At 44.7% G+C, this 8068-nt stretch overlaps 1 pseudogene; it reads right to left on the bottom strand.

Moving 5' to 3' along the window:
* Nucleotides 1-5876: 5876 nt before the first annotated feature.
* Nucleotides 5877-7052, bottom strand: LOC119924218 (annotated as a pseudogene).
* Nucleotides 7053-8068: the final 1016 nt, after the last annotated feature.

Here is an 8068-nt window from a genome sequence, read left to right as displayed (position 1 = left end):
AAGAACGGAGGGTGCGGGCTGGGCTGTAGAAGGAGAGAAGGGAGGTGAGGTAGGAGGGGGCGAGGTGATGGAGAGCCTTGAAGCCCAGGGTGAGGAGTTTTTGCCTGATGCGTAGGTTGATTGGTAACAACTGGAGATTTTTGAGGGGGGGAGTAACATGACCAGAGTGTTTCTGGACAAAGACAATCCGGGCAGCGGCCTGAAGTATGGATTGAAGAGGGGAGAGACAGGAGGATGGGAGATCGGAGAGGAGGCTGATACAGTAATCCTCACTGGATAGGATGAGAGCTTGAACGAGCACGGTAGCAGTTTGGATGGAGAGGAAAGGGCAGATCTTGGCAATGTTGCGGAGGTGAGACCGGCAGGTTTTGGTTACGACTTGGATGTTAGGGGTGAACGAGAGAGCGGAGTCGAGGATGACACCAAAATTGCGGGCTTGTGAGATGGGAAGGATGGTAGTGCCGTCGACAGTGATGGGAAAGTCAGGGAGAGGGCAGGGTTTGGGAGGGAAGACAAGGAGTTCAGTCTTGTACATGTTGAGCTTTAGGTGGTGGGCAGTCATCCAGATGGAGATGTCCTGAAGGCAGGAGGAGATGCGAGCCTGGAGGAGGGAGAGAGAGCAGGGGCAGAGATGTAGATTTGGGTGTCATCAGCGTAGAGATGATAGTTGAAGCCGTGGGAGCGAATGAGGTCACCAAGGGAGTTAGTGTAGATCGAGAACAGATGGGGACCCAGAACTGAACCTTGAGGAACCCCAACAGTAAGGGGATGGGAGGGGGAGGAGGAGCCTGCAAAAGAGACTGAGAATGACCGGCCGGAGAGATAAGAGGAGAACCAGGAGAGGACGGAGTCTGTGAAGCCAAGGTTGGATAGCATGTTGAGGAGAAGGGGGTCATCACACAAGGAGAGTGTGGTCATCAGACCACACTCCCAACTTCACACCCCCATGTATTTCTTCTTCAGCAATCTGAGCTTTTCTGCAGTCATCACACCCACAACGATGATTAATTTATTAACAGCCCAGAGACCATCTCTTTCTTCGGGTACTTTGCAGATGTACTTTTACATTGCTTTAGCTCACGTAGAATGCTTACTTTTAGCTGCGATGGCTTATAACAGTTATGTAGCCATCTGTAGCCCATTGTTTTACATGGTTGTGGTGTCCTGTAGCGTTTGTGCCTGGCTCCTGGCAGGGACATTATTAGTCATCACTATCAACTCTCTTGTCATTATAATAATAATGTTGGTATTTGTTAAGCGCTTACTATGTGTGCTTACTATCCTCCCCTAATACTGGGGAGGATACAAGGTTGTCAGGTTGTCCCGCGTGGGTCTCACAGTCAAAGTGGGACTCAGACAAAGTGACTTCTGTATTCTATACAGTGGTAATCTCCATGTTGAATCCCGTGATCTACAGCCTGAGAAATAAGGAGGTGAAGAATGACATGAACAGGTTTATATACCAGAGAAGGGCCCCTTGAGTAGAGAACTCTTTCGACTGGAGGGGAACATAGTAGCACTTTAGATGGAAAGGAAATGGTGGATTTTAGTTACATTGAGAAGATAGAGCCAACAGGAATTCATGACTGATTGAATGTGTGGGTTGAATGAGAGAGATGAATTAAGGACAATGCCAAGGTTAAGGGCTTCAGAGACAGGAAAAAATGATGGTGTCATCTAAACTACAGTGATTGGAAAGTCATTGGGAGGATAGGGGTTGGGTTAAAAAAGGTAGAGTTCTGTTTTGTCCCTTCTAAGGGCTGAATGTCAGGGCCCACAGATTTTGAGTTCCTGGGGCCCTAAGTAACCTGAAAATACTCCCTGGCCTTGAAATTTCCTGCCCATAGCCATACACCCTTTCGACTCTCTACCCTAAGGCCAAGGTCATTGATGGCATTTCAGAGGATAGTTTCTGCAGAGTGAAGCTCCACTTATCTCTCACATCCAAGCCGTCACCAAAACCTGCCGGTCTCAGCTCCGCAACATTGCCAAGATCTGCCCTTTCCTCTGCATCCAAACCGCTACCCTGCTAATTCAAGCTCTCATCCTATCCCGTCTGGACTATTGCACTAGCCTTCTCTCTGATCTCCCATCCTCGTGTCTCTCTCCACTTCAATCCATACTTCATGCTGCTGCCCGGATTATCTTTGCCCTCCTCAAAAACCTCCAATGGCTACCGATCAATCTGCGCATCAGGCAGAAACTCCTCACCCTGGGCTTCAAGGCTGTCCATCACCTCGCCCCCTCCTACCTCACCTCCCTTCTCTCCTTCTACTGCCCAGCCCGCACCCTCCGCTCCTCCACCGCTAATCTCCTCACTGTACCTCGCTCTCGCCTGTCCCGCTGTCGACCCCCGGCCCACGTCATCCCCCGGGCCTGGAATGCCCTCCCTCTGCCCATCCGCCAAGCTAGCTCTCTTCCTCCCTTCAAGGCCCTGCTGAGAGCTCACCTCCTCCAGGAGGCCTTCCCAGACTGAGCCCCTTCTTTCCTCTCCCCCTCGTCCCCCTCTCCATCCCCCCGTCTTACCTCCTTCCCTTCCCCACAGCACCTGTATATATGTATATATGGTTGTACATATTTATTACTCTATTTACTTATTTATTTATTTATTTTACTTGTACATTTCTATCCTACTTATTTTATTTTGTTAGTATGTTTGGTTCTGTTCTCTGTCTCCCCCTTTTAGACTGTGAGCCCACTGTTGGGTAGGGACTGTCTCTATGTGATGCCAATTTGTACTTCCCAAGCGCTTAGTACAGTGCTCTGCACATAGTAAGCGCTCAATAAATACGATTGATTGATTGATTGATTGATTGATCTCTCTCATTCCACCTACATATTCAGTCTGTCACCAAATTCTGTTGGTTTTACTTTCACCACCTTGGTAAAATCCTTTCTTTCCTCCCCAACCACACTGCCACTATGTAGATCAAAGCACTTATCATATCCTACCTTAACTATTGCATAAGACTTATCGCTGACCTCCGTGTCTCCTGTCTCCCTCTTCTCCAGTCCTTTCTTCACTCTGCTGTCCAGAACCCTCTTTTCTAGAAGAAGTATCTCCACTCCTCAAGAACACTTAGTAGTTGCCCATCCACCTCCACATCAAACAGAAACTCTACCATTAGCTTGAACCCACCTACCTTACCCAATGGATACAGCATGGACCTGGGAGCCAGAAAGTCAGGGGTCCTAATCCCTTGGGCAAGTCACTTCATTTCTCTGGGCCTCAGTTTTTTCATCTGTAAAATGGGGAGTGAGACTGTGAACCCTAGTGCTTGTATCCTCCCCAGCACTTAGTATAGTGCCTGTGACATAGTAAATGCTTAACAAATACCATTATATTGTTATTATTATTATCATTATTATGATCATTTCCTACAACGCAACCTGCCCATTTCCCTCTTCTGACACCAACCTACTCTCCGTATCTCAATCTTACCTGCTTACTGCCGGACTCTTACCTATATTCTCCCTCTGACCTGGAACTCCCTCTCATTTCACATACATAGAGGACCAGTCTCCTCATCTTCAAATTCCTACCGAAATAATATCTCCTTCAAGAGACCGTCCCTAACTAAACCCTCATTTCCCCATCCTATTCACCAACCCCTCTGTATCACTAACACACTTGGTTCTGTATCCCTTAAACACTTAGATATTCACTCCACCTCCAGCCCCACAGCACTTAAATACTTATCCTTATGCACTACCATTTCCTATATCTATTCATTTTAATGTCTATCTCCCCTTCTAAATTGTAAACTCCTTGTGGGCAGAGATTGTGACTACCCAGCTTATTGTATTGTATTTTTCCAAGCACTTAATACAGTGCTCTGCAGTTAGAGCTCAATAAGTACCATTGGCGGATTAATTGATTACCAGTGGGTATGTAAATCTGGGGATTGAAGGGTAACAATAATAATAATAATTGTGCTATTTTTAATGTGCTTACTATGTGCCAAGCACTATTCTAAGTGCTAGGGTAGAGATAGGGTAATCTGGTTGGACACAGTCCATGTCCCTCATGGGGCTCATAATCTTGATCCCCATTTTACTGATGAACTAACTGAGGCACAGAGAAGTTAAGTGACTCGCCCAAGATCACATACAGCAGACTTGTGACAGCGCTAGGATTAGAAGCCATGGCCACCAACTCCCAGGCCCGTGCTCTTTCCACTAGGCCATGCTGCTTCTCTGTAAATCCCCTTCTAGACTGTGCCCCTCTTCTAGACTGTGAGCCCGCTGTTGGGTAGGGACTGTCTCTATATGTTGCCAACTTGTACTTCCCAAGCGCTTAGTACAGTGCTCTGTTCACAGTAAGCACTTAATCAATATGATTGATTGAATGAATGAATGAATGAATGATATCCCCAATCACCTGGAGAATCCTGGAGCAAAACAGGAGAAGGAAGATTACCAGTGCTTTCATCCCAGGAGGTTTCATTGCTTCCATTCTGTGTCTGGAGAAGAGAATACTCATTCCCTTACATGACTCTATGTGCATATGCATGTGTCCATGTGCACATGAACATGTGCACTTATGATAGTCATATATACACAAGTTCACATGCATGTATTGACATACATGTGAATATATCTATATATGAATCTTTTACACATACACTGTATGTGCATATATATGCACTCTTCTGTGTGCTGAAGAGGTCAAAATAGGGCATATCATATGATACATACATATATACACATAAATATTTGTCTGTGTATAGATTCATGTAAACACAGAAGAATTGGATTCTTTTAAATAATTAACTAGGAGCCGTTTGTACCTCCAAAGCCAAGAGAATTAGAACTGTGCAATTCTTCCAGGAATTGACCAAATTGGATTTTGGTTCCATTTTCAAATACAGTTATTAGAGACAAAGCTGAAAGGTGGTAGAGGGTGCTTTAATGTCCCTCGCACAAGCCCGGTGGAGAAGATTCATCTTTTGAACAGGGAGCCAAACAAAGAAAATCCTTCATAAGTGTGGTATGGGTGTCCATCCCGCCAGGAACCTGATCTCTAGGGAGAAAGAGAGGCAGAGGATCAGAGATGAGGTAATGGCAGAAAGGGAGAGGGGGGATTTGTGGGTGCTGGTACATGCTGGTGATTTGGGGAATCAGACCCAACCCAAGGATTGGAGGAATCAGTGGGGTCCCCCAGAACACCCAAGGAGGTAACCCCAGGGCTGTAGACCTGGATCCTGAAAGCTCGTTCCGTCTTTAAAATCTGACCAGCTTTGTAAGCCCTACTGCATTATAAGAACAGCAGGATTAACAAGGTGGATTCCTTAGGCCTAACTGCAATATGAATCCGATGTTGAAGACTGGATTTCTGACTTGAGGTGTAAGGGGAAGTCATGGAAAGATTGAATGAGGTGAGAGAGATGGATGGAAAATCAGTGATGAAAGTAGTACTTAGATTTTAAAACCAAATATGGCTGCTAATTAACAATAATAATAATAATAATAATAATAATAATAATGGTATTTATTAAGTGCATACTATGTGTCAAGCAGTGTTCTAAGCGCTGGGGTAGATACAAGGTTATCAGGTTGTACCATGTGGGGATCACAGTCGTAATCCCCATTTTCCAGATGAGGTAACTGAGGCACAGAGAAGTGAAGTGACTTGCCCAAAGTCACACAGCTGACAAGTGATGGAGCCAGCATTAGAACCCATGACCTCTGACTCCGAAGCCCGTGCTCTTTCCAGTATGCCACGCTCCTTCTCCATTATTAATCATGGCCTGATGATTAACAGTAACTTCAAAGAGTATTCGCTGATTGCCAAGTCAGCTTTAATCTCTAACTCAAGTTCACTACCCTTTGCCTCCTGCTCCAACTCCCTGATCACAATTCCTCATTCAGGAAGGTTAAACAATCTTCTTCACCTCCATCTATTGGAATGTAAAAATAAACCTAGCAATATTACCAAAAATTGTACCTATAGAGCTTTGTTCTAAGTTTTAATTTATAATGTGGAATTAATCGCATGTGTTTACCCAGTCACATTTAAGGCTAAACAATGACAACTGAACTCTCCATCTTTACCTCATAATAGACCCCCCCATATTCTGCAAAAATGCGTTTTCTATGGTAAACTATGAAAATGTCTACAATTTTGGGGAACAGTTTTCTTCTCAATATTTTCTTCAGTGCACCTTTCATCTCACTGCTTCTTAAACTATAGATGAGAGGGTTTCCCAGGGGTGTGAGCAGAGCATATGCCAGAGAGAGCAATTCCTTGCTCTCTGCAGTGTAACTGGCCTTTGGTTGCAAGTAGGTGAGATTAGCTGGGCCGTAGAATAGGGACACAGAAGTCAGATGAGAAGCACAGGTGTAGAAGGCTTTTTGTCTTCCTACTGTTGAAGACATTTTCAGAATAATGTAGAGGATGCGAATGTAGGACAGAAGTATCATCAGGAAAAGAAGCATAACCACTGAAATGGTGCCTATATAGGCATAGATTTCAAAGATGAAGGTGTCTCCACACACGAGGTCCAGTACCGGGGGAGTTTCACAGAAGAGGTGATTTTATTGCGACCACAAAAAGGAAAGCTAAATACCCAAGGGGTTTGAATTATTGCGATAACTGCCCCAGAAATTACAGAACCTGCTGTGAGCTTGGTGACAACTGTTTTACTCATAAGGACTGGGTAATGTAGGGGATTACAGATGGCCACATAGCGATCATAAGCCATTGAGCAGAGGAGAAAGCATTCTGTACCCCCTAGGAATAGAATGAAATACATTTGTGCCACACAGCCAGCAAACGAAATGGTTGTGTGATCCGTTGAAAGAATCACAAGCATTTTAGGAATGATCGTTCCACTGAAGCAAGTTTCTAAGATGGACAAGACCCTCAGGAATAAGTACATAGGAATGTGAAGACTCTGTTCCAGAGTGATGATGAAGACAATGACTTTGTTTCCTACCAAGATAATTAAGTAAATTATTAAAAACACCACAAACAGAAGAAACTGCAGTTTGGGAAAGTTGGAAAAACCCAGGAGAGTGAAATCAGTCACAGTGCTCTGGTTTCCCCTCATCACTTCAAGCACGAAAGCAGGAACGGAAATGGTATGTTAATGCTCGTCAGCATGAGTTTAACCTATTCTGAAATCTGGCTTCTGCAATGACTTAACATCTTGTCCAACTTTCGTTCCCAGCCATCTGTGAAAGATCAGGAATCAGCAGTCCCATCGCTTCTGGGATCTCCATTTGGCATTTGTTATATTCACTGAGCAAATCTCCAGGATGATTTGCAAATCTCCAGGATGAAAAACTTCCCACAAAGCTGAGAAAATAGATGATGGATATTCCTAGAACAAAAGGACAGAAGCAGATTTGTCATTAGATGGAGAGTTTAATCTACACAGGCATAGATATTGTGGGAGTCTGTATCCATAAGTATAAAAAAGGCTTTGCTATTCATGTCTAAATCAATCAATCCATCATATTTATTGTGCACTTACTGCATGCTTGGAAGAGCACTTGCAACACTTGGGAGAATACAATATGACAATGTAACTGAAACATTCATTCATTCATTCAATCGTATTTATTGAACACTTACTGTGTGCAGAGCTCTGTACTAAGCGCTTGGGAAGTACAAGTTGGCAACATATAGAGACGGTCTCTACCCAACAGTGAACTCACAGTCTAGAAGGGGGAGACACAGAACAAAACAAAACATATTAACAAAATAAAATAAATAGAATAAATATGTACAAATAAAATAGAGTAATAAATACGTACAAACATATATACATATATGCAGGTGCTGTGCGGAGGGGAAGGAGGTAAAATGGGGGGATGGGGAGGGGGAGGAGGGGGAGAGGAAGTAGGGGGCTCAGTCTGGGTAGGCCTCCTGGAGGAGGTGAGCTCTCAGTGGGGCTTTGAAGGTAGAAAGAGAGCTAGCTTGGCGGATGTGCGGAGGGAGGGCATTCCAGGCCGGGGGGGATGACGTGTGCCGGGTGTCGACGGCTTGACAGGCGAGAACGAGGCATGTGAGGAGATTAGCGGCAGAGAAGCAGAGGGTGCGGGCTGGGCTGTAGAAGGAGAG

This window comes from Tachyglossus aculeatus, unplaced genomic scaffold (assembly GCF_015852505.1).
Source record: "Tachyglossus aculeatus isolate mTacAcu1 unplaced genomic scaffold, mTacAcu1.pri scaffold_88_arrow_ctg1, whole genome shotgun sequence".
Classification (NCBI taxonomy): domain Eukaryota; kingdom Metazoa; phylum Chordata; class Mammalia; order Monotremata; family Tachyglossidae; genus Tachyglossus; species Tachyglossus aculeatus.
This window is presented reverse-complemented; position numbering and strand designations above follow the sequence as displayed.